Genomic DNA, 16737 nt, shown 5'->3' with positions numbered 1-16737 from the left:
GAGTCGAGGATTAATTATTAAGAATGTCATGATATGATAATATTTGATATGATGATATTATGTCATGATATGTCACGATATGTGATTATATGTCATGATATAATATGATTTGTCATGATATGTAATGATATGACATATCAAAATATTTAACAAAATAATGCAAAATGAATGACAAATAGAATGAACAAAGAGAATACCAACGATGAGAAAGGGATTTGAACCCATGCATGCAGAGCACAATGGATTAGCAATTCATCGTCTTAACATCTCGGCCACCTCATCTATAGAACAAAATAAAAAAGGATTTTTTTTAAAACAATGCAAAAAAGAAAAAAAATGCAAAAATAATGTAACAAAATAAAAATGCAAATATAATGATAAAAATAATTGCAAAAAATCATGTCATGATATGATATGTCATGATATGTCATGATATGATTTGTCATGATATGTCATGATATTATATATGTCATGATATGGTATGATATTTGATATGTCATTATATTATGTCATGATATGTAAAGATATGTGATTATATGTCATGATATAATTTGATTTGTCATGATATGTCATGATATGTCATGATATGTCATGATATGTCATGATATGTCATGATATGTCATGATATGTCATGATATGTCATGATATGTCATGATATGTCATGATATGACATATAATAATATTTAACAAAATAATGCAAAATGAATGACAAATAGAATGAAAAAAGAGAAAACCAACGATGACAATGGGATTTGAAACCATGCGTGCAGAGCACAATGGATTAGCAGTCAATCGCCTTAACCTCTCGGCCACCTCATCTACAGAAAAAAAATTACAAAGTTTTTTTTTAAAACAATGCAAAAAAGAAAATAAAAATAATGCGAAAATTAATGTAACGATAAAAAAATTAAAATATAATTATAAAAAGAATGCAAAAAATCATGTCATGATATGATATGTCATGATATGTCATGATATGATTTGTACTAATACTGTATGTCATGATATTATATATGTCATGATATGATATGTCATGATATGATATATGTCATGATATGATATGATATTTGATATGTCATGATATGATATATGTTATGATATGATAAATGTCATGATATGATATATGTCATTATATGATAATATTTGATATGTCTTGATATTATGTCATGATATAATATGATTTGTCATGATATGTCATGATATGGCATATAAAAATATTTAACAAAATAATGCAAAATGAATGACAAATAGAATGAACAAAGAGAATACCAACTATGAGAATGGGATATGAACCCATGCATGTAGAGCACAATGGATTAGCAGTCCATCACCTCAACCTCTCGGCCACCTCATCTATAGAAAAAAATAAAAAAGGATTTTTTTTAAAAACAATGCAAAAAAGAAAAAAATGCAAAAATAATGTAACGATATAAAAATGCAAATATAATGATAAAAATAATGCAAAAAATCATGTCATGATATGATATGTCATGATATGTCATGATATGAATTGTCATGATATGTCATGATATGATATGTCATGATATGATATGTCATGATATGATATATGTCATGATATGATATGTCATGATATGATATATGTCATGATATGATATGATATTTGATATGTCATGATATTATGTAATGATATAATATGATTTGTCATGATATGCCATGATATAATATGATTTGTCATGATATGTCATGATATGACATATCAAAATATTTAACAAAATAATGCAAAATGAATGACAAATAGAATGAACAAATAGAAAACCAACTATGAGAAAGGGATTTGAACCCATGCATGCAGAACACAATGGATTAGCAGTCCATCACCTTAACCTCTCGGCCAACTCATCTATATAAAAAAATAAAAAAGGATTTTTTTTAAAAACAATGCAAAAAAGAATAAAATGCAAAAATAATGTAACGATATAAAAATGCAAATATAATGATAAAAATAATGCAAAAAATCATGTCATGATATGATATGTCATGATATGTCATGATATGATTTGTACTAATACTGTATGTCATGATATGATATATGTCATGATATGATATGTCATGATATGATTTGTCATGATATGATTTGTCATGATATGTCATGATATGATATATGTCATGATATGATATATGTCATGATATGATAATATTTGATATGTCATGATATTATGTCATGATATGTCACGATATGTGATTATATGTAATGAAATAATATGATTTGTCATGATATGTTATGATATGACATATCAAAATATTAAACAAAATAATGCAAAATGAATGACATATAGAATGAACAAAGAGAATACCAATGATGAGAATGGGATTTGAACCCATGCATGCAGAGCACAATGGATTAGCAGTCCATCGCCTTAAAACAATGCAAAAAAGAAAAAAAGGCAAAAATAATGTAATGATATAAAAATGCAAATATAATGATAAAAATAATGCAAAAAATCATGTCATGATATATGTCATGATATGATATGTCATGATATGTCATGATATGATATGTCATGATATGATATATGTCATGATATGATATGTCATGATATGATATATGTCATGATATGATATGATATTTGATATGTCATGATAATATGTCAAGATATAATATGATTTGTCATGATATGTCATGATATAATATGATTTGTCATGATATGTCATGATATGACATATCAAAATATTTAATAAAATAATGCAAAATGAATGACAAATAGAATGAACAAAGAGAAAACCAACGATGAGAATGGGATTTGAACCCATGCATGCAGAGCACAATGGATTAGCAGTCCATCGCCTTAACCTCTCTGCCACCTCATCTATAGAAAAAAAATAATAAAGGATTATTTTAAAAACAATGCAAAAAAGAAAATAAAAATAATGCGAAAATTAATGTAACGATAAAAAAATTCAAATATAATTATAAAAAGAATGCAAAAAATCATGTCATGATATGATATGTCATGATATGTCATGATATGATTTGTACAAATACTGTATGTCATGATATGATATTTGTAATGATATGATATGTCATGATATGATTTGTCATGATATGATTTGTCATGATATGTCATGATATGATATGTCATGATATGATATGTGTCATGATATGATATTTGATATGTCATGATATGATATATGTTATGATATGATAAATGTCATGATATGATATATGTCATGATATGATAATATTTGATATGATGATATTATGTCATGATATGCCACGATATGTGATTATATGTCATGATATAATATGATTTGTCATGATATGTAATGATATGACATATCAAAATATTTAACAAAATAATGCAAAATGAATGAGAAATACAATGAATAAAGAGAATACCAACGATGAGAAAGGGATTTGAACCCATGCATGCAGAGCACAATGGATTAGCAATCCATCGTCTTAACATCTCCGCCACCTGATCTATAGAACAAAATAAAAAAGGATTTTTTTAAAAACAATGCAAAAAAGAAAAAAAATGCAAAAATAATGTAACCAAATAAAAATGCAAATATAATGATAAAAATAATGCAAAAAATAATGTCATGATATGATATGTCATGATATGTCATGATATCATTTGTCATGATATGTCATAATATGATATATGTCATGATATGATATGATATTTGATATGTCATTATATTATGTCATGATATGTAACGATATGTGATTATATGTCATGATATAATATGATTTGTCATGATATGTCATGATATGTCATGATATGTCATGATATGTCATGATATGTCATGATATGTCATGATATGTCATGATATGACATAAAAATATTTAACAAAATAATGCAAAATGAATGACAAATAGAATGAAAAAAGAGAAAACCAACGATGAGAATGGGATTTGAAACCATGAGTGCAGAGCACAATGGATTAGCAGTCAATCGCCTTAACCTCTCGGCCACCTCATCTACAGAAAAAAAATTTTAAAGTTTTTTTTTAAAACAATGCAAAAAAGAAAATAAAAATAATGCGAAAATTAATGTAACGATAAAAAAATTAAAATATAATTATAAAAAGAATGTAAAAAATCATGTCATGATATGATATGTCATGATATGTCATGATATGATTTGTACTAATACTGTATGTCATGATATGATATATGTCATGATATGATATATGTCATGATATGATATGTCATGATATGATTTGTCATGATATGATTTGTCATGATATGATTTGTCATGATATGTCATGAAATGATATATGTCATGATATGATATATGTCATGATATAATATGTCATGATATGATATATCATGATATGATATATGTCATGATATGATATGATATTTGATATGTCATGATAAGATATATGTTATGATATGATAAATGTCATGATATGATATATGTCATGATATGATAATATTTGATATGTCATGATATTATGTCATGATATGTCACGATATGTGATTATATGTCATGCTATAATACGATTTGTCATGATATGTCATGATATGACATATCAAAATATTTAATAAAATAATGCAAAATGAATGACAAATAGAATGAACAAAGAGAAAACCAACGATGAGAATGGGATTTGAACCCATGCATGCAGAGCACAATGGATTAGCAGTCCATCGCCTTAACCTCTTGGCCACCTCATCTATAGAAAAGAATAAAAAAGGATTTTTTTAAAAACAATGCAAAAAATAAAATTAAAATAATGCGAAAATTAATGTAACGATAAAAAAATTCAAATATAATTATAAAAAGAATGCAAAAAATCATGTCATGATATGATATGTCATGATATGTCATGATATGATTTGTACTAATACTGTATGTCATGATATGATATATGTCATGATATAATATATGTAATGATATGATATGTCATGATATGATTTGTCATGATATGATTTGTCATGATATGTCATGATATGATATGTCATGATATGATATATGTCATGATATGATATTTGATATGTCATGATATGATATATGTTATGATATGATAAATGTCATGATATGATATATGTCATGATATGATAATATTTGATATGATGATACTATGTCATGATATGTCACGATATGTGATTATATGTCATGATATAATATGATTTGTCATGATATGTAATGATATGACATATCAAAATATTTAACAAAATAATGCAAAATGAATGACAAATAGAATGAACAAAGAGAATACCAACGATGAGAAAGGGATTTGAACCCATGCATGCAGAGCACAATGGATTAGCAATCCATCGTCTTAACATCTCGGCCACCTCATCTATAGAACAAAATAAAAAAGGATTTTTTTAAAAACAATGCAAAAAAGAAAAAAAATGCAAAAGTAATGTAACAAAATAAAAATGCAAATATAATGATAAAAATAATGCAAAAAATCATGTCATGATATGATATGTCATGATATGTCATGATATGATTTGTCATGATATGTCATGATATGATATATGTCATGATATGATATGATATTTGATATGTCATTATATTATGTCATGATATGTAACGATATGTGATTATATGTCATGATATAATATGATTTGTCATGATATGTCATGATATGTCATGATATGACATATAAAAATATTTAACAAAATAATGCAAAATGAATGACAAATAGAATGAAAAAAGAGAAAACCAACGATGAGAATGGGATTTGAAACCATGCGTGCAGAGCACAATGGATTAGCAGTCAATCGCCTTAAACTCTCGGCCACCTCATCTACAGAAAAAAATTTAAAAGTTTTTTTTTAAAACAATGCAAAAAAGAAAATAAAAATAATGCGAAAATTAATGTAACGATAAAAAAATTAAAATATAATTATAAAAAGAATGCAAAAAATCATGTCATGATATGATATGTCATGATATGTCATGATATGATTTGTACTAATACTGTATGTCATGATATGATATATGTCATGATATGATATGTCATGATATGATTTGTCATGATATGATTTGTCATGATATGTCATGAAATGATATGTCATGATATGATATATGTCATGATATAAAATGTCATGATATGATATATCATGATATGATATATGTCATGATATGATATGATATTTGATATGTCATGATAAGATATATGTTATGATATGATAAATGTCATGATATGATATATGTCATGATATGATAATATTTGATATGTCATGATATTATGTCATGATATGTCACGATATGTGATTATATGTCATGATATAATATGATTTGTCATGATATGTCATGATATGACATATCAAAATATTTAATAAAATAATGCAAAATGAATGACAAATAGAATGAACAAAGAGAAAACCAACGATGAGAATGGGATTTGAACCCATGCGTGCAGAGCACAATGGATTAGCAGTCCATCGCCTTAACCTCTCGGCCACCTCATCTATAGAAAAGAACAAAAAAGGATTTTTTTTTTAAAACAATGCAAAAAATAAAATAAAAATAATGCGAAAATTAATGTAACGATTAAAAAATTCAAATATAATTATAAAAAGAATGCAAAAAATCATGTCATGATATGATATGTCATGATATGTCATGATATGATTTGTACTAATACTGTATGTCATGATATGATATATGTTATGATATGATATATGTCATGATATGATATGTCATGATATGATTTGAAATGATATGATTTGTCATGATATGTCATGATATGATATACAGTGGCGACACACTTTATTCTCGCTCGGCTAGTCCTGCAAATTCGGGTATACTCGGGTGTATTGAGGTTTGTGATCGTTTTCTGCCAGAGTGTATAGCGTTATTCTCCCGGCAGGGATTGAAGCATTTTATTCCGGCTGGCTGCAATACTGCAATGCCATGTAAAAACACATGAGGGCGCTTGCGAGCTGTTCTCTTTGAAGACGTCCCCTATAATGAATTGTAATGCAGTATATATACTGTATATACTGTATATATATACTGTATAACAACAACCCCTATAACCCCTAACATACAGTACTGTACACATACAGTACTGTATATGCACATACATAAATGATACTATGGGCCGGCGGGGGGGCGAGATGTGTTTGCAGCAGAGAGAGATCCGCTGCTCTCTCTCTGTGCAAACATCAGCACATTAAAAATGATTTTAAATACATTTTTATTTATAGTGTAGATGTGCAGGGTGTCTCGGGAGCTGAACCGCACTGGTTTCAGGTCCAGGGACCCCCTGCTCCCTGAGATACAGCCCCCTTTATAAAGTGCCGGTATCCCTCTGCGTTTAAAGGGCCGATCACGTGATCGCGGCCTGTAAACCAAGCAGAGCAGAGGGATACCGGCACCCCCTAATGGGGACTGTATCTCGGGGAGCAGGGGGTCCCCAGACCTAAAACCACAGCGGTTCAGCTCCGGAGACCCTCTGCACATGTACAGTATAAATAAAACACACACATCAATAAAGAATCGTTCTTTACCTTAGCGGCTATGTGCTATGGTAACGAAGCAGAATTTCTGTATTTTAATAATATTGTACAGTGAGCAGGGGGTTCCCTGAGCCAGAAATTAATGCTCAGGGACCCCCCTGCTCCTGCACAATATTATTAAAAATACAGAAATGCTGCTTCATTACCATAGCGGATAGCCGCTAAGGCAATGAAGGGGTTAACTCACCGTGCCCGCTTTATTGTGGGTAGCGGGGGTGGGTGAGGGGGGTATTTGGTCCTTGGTGTGAGTTTAGGGCTTGCGGGGGGGTTGCGGGTGCACTTAACCCCTTCACGGCCGTAGCAGTTAATACCGCTACGGTCATGAAGGGGTTAAGCCCTCCCGCTACCCCCCGCAAGCCCTAAACAGCCACCATTGGGGCTAATACCCCCTTCACCCACCCCCGCTACCCACAATAAAAAAAACCTCACACACAGCAGGCGCCAAAAAATAAATAAATAAATCTAAATAAATAAATTACTATAAATAAATACATTTGAAATACATTTTTATTTATAGTGTAGATGTGCAGGGGGTCTCCGGAGATGAACCGCACTGGTTCCAGGTCGGGGGACCCCCTGCTCCCCGAGATACAGCCCCCTTTATGAGGTGCCGGTATCCCTCTGCTTGGTTTAAAGGTCCTGATCACGTGACCGCGGCCTCTAACCCAAGCATAGGGATACCGACACCCCCTAAAGGGGCCTGTATCTCGGGGAGCAGGGGGTCCCCAGACCTAAAACCACAGCGGATCAGCTCCGGAGACCCTCTGCACATCTACAGTATGAATAAAACAAGGGGGGGGCGCGAGCACTAGCAGAGGGAAGGCAGGGGGGCGAGCTGCAAAAGTTTGTGCTCCCCTGGTATAACCAATAAATAATATAGCTGATATAGCAATTTGGTTGTGGCTAGAGAGAGATTATAATGGCAGTGAGAATTAGTGGCCAGAATTAATAACAGTGCAATTACTAAAAAGTAACTGTAATAAAATAATAATAAACACTATGCCTAAACACAATAAAAGTCCAGAAACCTAGCTCTAATAGCTATGTTATAACTCAATCATAAAAGGATCCAATTCGGGCGTCCTCTGGAGCCCTGGCAGCTCTCTTCAGGGAAATAACCACCTCCTCGATAGATATCTAAACAAAAAAAAGAAGAGAAAGCGCCCGCTCCATGTGTAAATTCGGTATAACAATTTCATTTCCTGGACAAGATAAAAATAGCAAACTCACAAACATCCATTGGTAAAAGCATTGTGTGAGTGTCACGCTGCGCTCACCACAAACAGGACGGAAGACCGCGGGGCTGAGGTGGGGATTGATAGGCACCGACCCACAACCACGCAGTCCTGTCCGGAATGCGTAGTCCTAGTCGTACCGCGTCGTAGGGTTGGAGAGGTCAGGGTAGTCAGGGTACTTGCCGTGTTCCAGGGTTGGAGAGTCCGGGTAGGTAGAGTTTCGTAGCCAAGGTCCTGGGTAATAGAAGGTAGAGTAGTCGAGTAACGAAGCCGGGGTCAAAGTGCTGGAGAGTGTAGAAATCCAAGTAACAGGCAGGGTCAAACAGGTCAGACAAAGTTCAAGACAAAACTAGACAGCAGCGGTGAGCACAATGCATAAACAGGAGTTTATGCTCAGCAATCAAGGACAGGCAGAAGCAGGTATATATGTGGGAAGGGTCCAATACCTTGCAGGGGTGTGTACTGATCCACCAATGGTATCAGAGAGACACTGATCAAAAACAGCTTGCAATTAGGCTTTCCTGATGCTAGGTCTGGTTGCCGGGCAACCCGCGCGCGTGCGCGATGCGGGTCGCGACGTGATGACGTCATGGTTTACTCAGCAAGTCTCCGCCTGTGGGAGGCTCCAGCAGCTCCCTCACGTTCTCCTGCTTCCTGGTTGCCGAGCAACCCGTGCGCGTGCGCGATGCGTCTCGCGGAGCTCCGCCATCACGCCGCTGCGCCTGCACTGCCCTGGCAGTGCGTGGGCGCATGACTCTGCCCCGTGGTGCTTCCCTGAGTCGGTCTCCACGCGGATCAGAGGCAAGTGTGACGGTGGTCACTCCGCAGCTCCAGACTTTGGACGATGACCGGGAAACTCGATAGGCTGCGCCCCTCGCTGTGTGGTCCTCCAGCAATCTGTGGTATGTTGTGGTTCCACTGTAAATCCGGTGTCTCGTCTTTGTCGTGTACCAACTTCCCTTCCGGCGTCAGGACGTATAGTGTGGCAATAGCAACGAGAAGAAAGTACTGAGGTGGGGTTGGATCCCCCTCGGTTATTTCTTGTTTTATTAATAAATAATTTACTATATTTTAATCTCTGGTGCGCATTGTGTGCATTTTTCTTCTTGTCTGCACAGTGCTTCAGATGCTGTATCTGAAAAAATGCCGGTGGATCGGGATGTGAGGTAGGGAAGTGACGTCCGCGCCGGAACGTTATTGCCACGCCTCCAAATATTTATTGCCACGCCCCCCAATCACACCCGCTGCATACCCTGCAAAGCCATAAAAAAGCTCAGGCTTCAGCAAGTGTATTGCAGCGTGTGTGCCTTCCCTCCGTCTGAAATACTATAGACGCAGCCTTATCGACGCTTACTAAATAGGCCCGTGTCTCTCTCTCTCTCTCTCTCTGTGTCTCTGTCTCTCTGTGTGTCTCTGTCTCTCTCTGTGTGTCTCTGTCTCTCTCTGTGTGTCTCTCTGTGTCTCTGTCTCTCTCTCTGTGTCTCTGTCTCTCTCTGTGTGTCTATGTTTCTCTCTGTGTGTCTCTGTGTGTGTCTCTGTATCTCTGTCTCTCTCTGTGTCTCTGTGTGTGTCTCTGTGTCTCTCAAATCAAATCAGCTTGATTGGCATGTCAAAAGAACATTTCAGAATTGCCAAAGCGTGAGTAATAGGGGGTGTGGGACAATGATTACACGAATACTAGGGGGTACGGTATAATGGTTATACAGTACATTACTTTTGTCTCTCTCTCTCTCTGTGTGTCTGTCTCTTTCTCTCTGTGTCTCTCTCTCCCTATGTCCCTCTCTCTGTCTCTCTCTCATTCTTTGTCTCTCTCTCTGTGTCTCTCATTCTCTGTCTCTCTCTCATTCTCTGTCTCTCTCTCATTCTCTGTCTCTCTCTCATTCTCTGTCTCTCTCTCTCATCCCTGTATGATAGGTATGTTCCAACTCTATTTTTTGCTCTTCTTTTCCGTTTGAGAGGAGGGAGTCCCTCACCTCTTCAGCCACACACCAGGAACGCTGGATTGCTTACAGACGCTCGGAGAGGCGGATACAGGCGTGGATTGCAGGCACTGATTTATCTGGTAAGTATGCAAACATGCTTGAACAAGGGCCGCAGACATGTAAATCCGGCGTCTCGTCTTGGTCGCGTACCAACTTCCCTTCCGGCGTCAGGACGTATAGTGTGGCAATAGCAACGAGAAGAAAGTACTGAGGTGGGGTTGGATCCCCCTCGGTTATTTCTTGTTTTATTAATAAATAATTTACTATATTTTAATCTCTGGTGCGCATTGTGTGCATTTTTCTTCTTGTCTGCACAGTGCTTCAGATGCTGCATCTGAAAAAATGCCGGTGGATCGGGATGTGAGGTAGGGAAGTGATGTCCGCGCCGGAACGTTATTGCCACGCCTCCACATATTTATTGCCACGCCCCCAATCGCACCCGCTGCATACCCTGCAAAGCCATAAAAAAGCTCAGGCTTCAGCAAGTGTATTGCAGCGTGTGTGCCTTCCCTCCGTCTGAAATACTATAGACACAGCCTTATCGACGCTTACTAAATAGGCCCGTGTCTCTCTCTCTCTCTCTATGTCTCTGTCTCTCTCTGTGTGTCTCTGTCTCTCACTGTGTGTCTCTGTCTCTCTCTGTGTGTCTCTCTGTGTCTTTGTCTCTCTCTCTGTGTCTCTGTCTCTCTCTGTGTGTCTCTGTTTCTCTGTGTGTCTCTGTGTGTGTCTCTGTATCTCTGTCTCTCTCTGTGTCTCTGTGTGTGTCTCTGTGTCTCTCAAATCAAATCCGCTTGATTGGCATGTCAAAAGAACATTTCAGTATTGCCAAAGCGTGAGTAATAGGGGGTGTGGGACAATGATTACACGAATACTAGGGGGTACGGTATAATGGTTATACAGTACATTACTTTTGTCTCTCTCTCTCTCTCTGTGTCTGTCTCTCTCTCTCTGTGTCTCTCTCTACCTATGTCCCTCTCTCTGTCTCTCTCTCATTCTCTGTCTCTCTCTCTCTGTGTCTCTCTCTCATTCTCTGTCTCTCTCTCTCATTCTCTGTCTCTCTCTCATTCTCTGTCTCTCTCTCATTCTCTGTCTCTCTCTCATTCTCTGTCTCTCTCTCATTCTCTGTCTCTCTCTCATTCTCTGTCTCTCTCTTATTCTCTGTCTCTCTCTCTCATTCTCTGTCTCTCTCTCATTCTCTGTCTCTCTCTCATTCTCTGTCTCTCTCTAATTCTCTGTCTCTCTCTTTCTCATCCCTGTATGATAGGTATGTTCCAACTCTATTTTTTGCTCTTCTTTTCCGTTTGAGAGGAGGGAGTCCCTCACCTCTTCAGCCACACACCAGGAACGCTGGATTGCTTTCAGACGCACGGAGAGGCGGATACAGTCGTGGATTGCAGGCACTGATTTATCTGGTTAGTACCGCAAACATGCTTGAACAAGGGCCGTAGACATTTTATTTGACGGTTTAGATTATCATTGTCTGTGGTTGTTAGTTATTGGTATTGTATTAGAGTTTTTTGATGTTGTTACGAATCAAATACATTTTGAAGTAGTAATCCCCTCCGAACTGGGCATTCCTGGCCAATAATGCCCTGGCTGTAAGAGTTGAAGGGCCCAAGCAAAGCCCCCACCTCTATACACACTAACACTGCAGGGGCATCAGAGTGTCTTGTTGTCATGGCAACGGGGGGCGTCACGTGATGTAATTTGTTTAATAAATTATTTTTTAAGGTGTCCCGGTTTTTCATTTTCGAAATCTGGTCACCCTATTCATCAAGCAGAAAAAGTGAAGAAACAATTGTAGTTTTGCTAATGGACGTCATTTTGGCATATCATTAGCTTTGAGGATACCCATTAATATGAAGAAAAATAACATCGATTCCCAATGTAGCCCCCCTTCCCTGGGCCAATCGCAGATCGGGCCCCCCTCCTCTGTTCTAGGGTCTGGCTACGTGTCTGAGTGTGGTGCATACCTGCTGGCAACAGGGGGGCCTGAGTCTCCCGCGATGGTATGGGGGATGACAGGATCAGGTTTCTGGGGTGAATGCCTCCGTCTCATCAGAGCAGGATGAAATTTCTCTTCAGAAGGACTTGGAGAGACTGGAAACGTGGGCAGGTAAATGGCAAATGAGGTTTAATACAGATAAATGTAAGGTTATGCATTTGGGATGCAAGAATAAAAAGGTGACTTACAAATTAAATGGAGATATATTGGGGGAATCCTTGATGGAGAAGGATTTAGGAGTGCTTGTAGACAGCAGGCTTAGCAATAGTGCCCAATGTCATGCAGTAGCTGCAAAGGCAAACAAGATCTTATCTTGCATCAAACGGGCAATGGATGGAAGGGAAGTAGACATAATTATGCCCCTTTACAAAGCATTAGTAAGACCACACCTTGAATATGGAGTACAATTTTGGGCACCAATCCTAAGAAAAGAGAAGAGCCACCAAATTAATAAAGGGGATGGACATTCTAACTTATGAGGAGAGGCTAGCTATATTGGATTTATTTACATTAGAAAAGAGGCGTCTAAGAGGGGATATGATAACTATATACAAATATATTCAGGGACAATACAAGGAGCTTTCAAAAGAACTATTCATCCCACGGGCAGTACAAAGGACTCGGGGCCATCCCTTAAGGTTGGAGGAAAGGAAATTTCACCAGCAACAAAGGATAGGGTTCTTTACAGTAAGGGCAGTTAAAATGTGGAATTCATTACCCATGGAGACTGTGATGGCAGATACAATAGATTTGTTCAAAAAAAGGTTGGACATCTTTTTAGATGGGAAAGGTATACAGGGATATACCAAATAAGTATATATGGGAAGGATGTTGATCCAGGGATTAATCCGATTGCCAATTCTTGGAGTCAGGAAGGAATTAATTTTTCCCCTTAATGGGGTTTTTTGTTTGCCTTCCTCTGGATCAATAATAAGTATAGATATAGAATAAAGTATCTGTTGTCTGAATTTGGCATAGGTTGAACTTGATGGACGTACGTCTTTTTTCAACCTCATCTACTATGTAACTATATAACTATGTATGTAATGGTGCAGCGCCTCCATCTCTGAGCCCCAGGAATACGGGTGGAATCCTTCCAGAGAGTCCCCCCCCCCTCGGGGATGAGAGATTCCAGTCTCACACTGTATATCTTTAAAAGCAGCCGCAGCTCTTTATTCACAGCAGCAGAATAGCAGCAACAAGACTGTCAATCAGGTACAGGGTGTCTTCCTCCACACAGGACTGCTCTCCCTCAGGATGGTCTCTGTGTCCCTGCCACCACCCCAGGTCAAGGGCACCCAGGGTGGGGCTAGCTCTTCCCTCGCCCCCTAAACCGGGTGAGAGGAATTGGTCCACCTCCCTAACTGAGGTTGCATCAGCTCTACTCAGAGGCTGATGGCTCCCCTTCTCCAACGGCCAATTGATATAGGCTCTCTCTGTCACCCTGGGCCAGCCAGGTGACAGACTCAGCAGACTCTAACTCTGGACTGAACTCTTAACTCTGACACACACTTCTACTAAATAGGAAGTGCACTGCTCTTTATGATATTGGCAGGCACTGCCCCTGTGTCTCTGCCTACCACACAGGGTCAGGTACCAATTTCAGGAATGTCCCGTTATTAGCGTAAACACAACAGAGTTCCATGGATCTAGCATTAAGACTGTAAGCTCTGCAGGCCAGGGATTTCCTTTCCTATTGTCTGATTTTGTTTGTTGCACTTATTGTATTATAATTCTCTGTACTGTATTGCCTCTCTTATAAAGCGCTATATAAATAAAGATTTACATACATAATATATCTTAATGCATCTTAAGACACCTTAGAGTTCCCTCTATAAGACACTTTATGGTCCACTCAAGTGAATAGTCTGTAAGTAGGGTGACCATTCGTCCCGGTTTTGCCGGGACAGTCCCGTTTTTTTCTGCCCTGTCCCGATTTTAGCTCCATCCCGGTTATGTCCCGGTTTTTGTCCCTGGTCCCGGTATTTATTTATTTATTTATTTATAAAATATTTTACCAGGAAGTAATACATTGAGAGTTACCTCTCGTTTTCAAGTATGTCCTGGGCACAGAGTAAAACAAATAATACATGGTTACAAATACAGTTACATAAATGAACAAGGTATACATTTATATACAAGACATTGCATGCACAGTTAAAGAAAATATATATTATGAGCTTATGAAACAGTTACAGACCAGATTAAAGTGTGAGACAGCCTTAGATTTGAAAGAACTTAAGCTGGTGGTGGATATGAGAGTCTCTGGTAGGTTGTTCCAGTTTTGGGGTGCACGGAAGGAGAAGGAGGAACGTCCGGATACTTTGTTGAGTCTTGGGACCATGCATAGTCTTTTGGAGTCTGATCTCAGGTGATAGGTACTGCATGTGGTAGGGGTGAGGAGCTTGTTCAGGTAGCTGGGTAGCTTGCCCAGAAAGTATTTGAGGGTGAGACAGGAAAGGTGAACTTTGCGCCTAGACTCTAGTGATGACCAATCTAGTTCTTTGAGCATTTCGCAGTGATGTGTGTTGTAGTTGCATTGGAGAACAAAACGACAAATTGAATTGTAGAGGGTGTCAAGTTTGCTAAGGTGGGTTTGAGGAGCCGAGCCATATACTATGTCTCCATAGTCAATAATTGGCATTAGCATCTGCTGTGCAATACGCTTTCTGACCAGGAGACTTAGGGAGGATTTGTTCCTGTAAAGTACCCCTAGTTTGGCATAGGTCTTGGTTGTCAGGGTATCAATGTGCATCCCGAATGTTAAGTGGGAGTCAAACCATAAGCCCAGGTATTTAAAACTAGTGACAGGTGTTAGGGTGGTTTTAGCGTTGGTTCTAATCAGGAGCTCAGTCACTGGAAGCTTTACAAATTTAGTCTTGGTCCCAAATACCATTGTTACAGTCTTGTCAGTGTTTAAAAACAGTTTGTTTTGGGAAATCCAGTTTTCGAGTCTCAAAAAGTCAGACTGAAGTATGTGTTGAAGGTCAGAGAGGCTATGGCTGTGTGCATACAGGATTGTGTCATCTGCATACATGTGTATTGAGGCTTCCTTACAAGCTGTGGGAAGATCATTAATGAACACTGAGAAGAGTAGGGGCCCCAGAACAGAGCCTTGCGGGACACCACAGGTGATATCCAGGGGGTTGGAGTTAGAGCCTGAGATGGACACATGTTGGGATCTTCCTGATAGGTAGGACTGAAACCAGTTTAAAGCATGTTTCCCTATTCCAGAGCTCTGGAGTTTGTTAAGCAGGATAGCATGATCAACTGTGTCAAAAGCCTTTGCAAAATCTAGGAATACTGCACCAGTGAGTTGTCCCCGTTCCATTCCACACTGGATTTCATTGCAAACTTTTAGCAGGGTAGTTACGGTGGAGTGTTTGGGACGAAACCCAGACTGGAATTGGCTAGGGAAATTTGTCTTGGTGTAGAACTCGCTTAATTGGGAGTGGACACATTTTTCCATAACTTTGGATAGAATTGGGAGAAGTGAGATTGGCCTGTAGTTTGAGACAGTGTTTTTGTCCCCACTTTTGAAGATTGGGACAACTCTGGCAGTTTTCCAGGTCTTAGGGATATGGCCTGCAGACAGGATAGAGTTGACTATGGACGCAATTGGTTTGGCAATGGCTGGGGCACCAAGTCGTAGGAACCTAGATTGTAGTAAGTCGGGTCCACATTGGCTGCTTAGTTTTAGTTTGAGGAGCGCTTGTGTAATCTCCTCTTCAGATACTGGGCTAAATTGAAAATTGTGGGCAGTGTTGGGAGGGGGTGGGACTATAGGGGTACTCCCAGGATGAGATTCAGGTTTGGGGTTTGTGCTGCGTTTCGCTAATAGGTTAGTGGCACACCCCACAAAGTAATCATTGAATGCATTTGCAATGTCAGTGGGGTTTGTCAGAGTAATATCCCCCTTAGTGATATTACTTGGTTGTTGATGGTTAGGAGGCTGGAATATATTGTTGATAACCTTCCAGAAATTAGCTGGGTTTGATGTATTCTGGAGGAGATTGTCAGAGTAATATTGTGCTTTTGCATGCCTTGTTTGCCTTGTGCACA

The 16737-nt window shown here is 38.0% G+C and overlaps 1 long non-coding RNA gene across 1 annotated transcript in view; it reads left to right on the top strand.

Annotated features, from left to right (window-relative positions):
- The first annotated feature begins 11963 nt into the window (after window positions 1-11963).
- Window positions 11964-16737, top strand: part of LOC142485876 (uncharacterized) — a 17553-nt gene continuing 12779 nt past the window's right edge. Inside the window, exon 1 of the long non-coding RNA XR_012798728.1 lies at window positions 11964-12082. This is a non-coding gene — a long non-coding RNA (uncharacterized LOC142485876). The remainder of the gene's footprint in view (window positions 12083-16737) is intronic.

The sequence above is a fragment of the Ascaphus truei genome, unplaced genomic scaffold (genome assembly GCF_040206685.1).
Source record: "Ascaphus truei isolate aAscTru1 unplaced genomic scaffold, aAscTru1.hap1 HAP1_SCAFFOLD_666, whole genome shotgun sequence".
NCBI classification, from domain to species: domain Eukaryota; kingdom Metazoa; phylum Chordata; class Amphibia; order Anura; family Ascaphidae; genus Ascaphus; species Ascaphus truei.
Note: the sequence above shows the minus strand (reverse complement) of the source record. Positions and strands in the feature narration are given on the sequence as shown.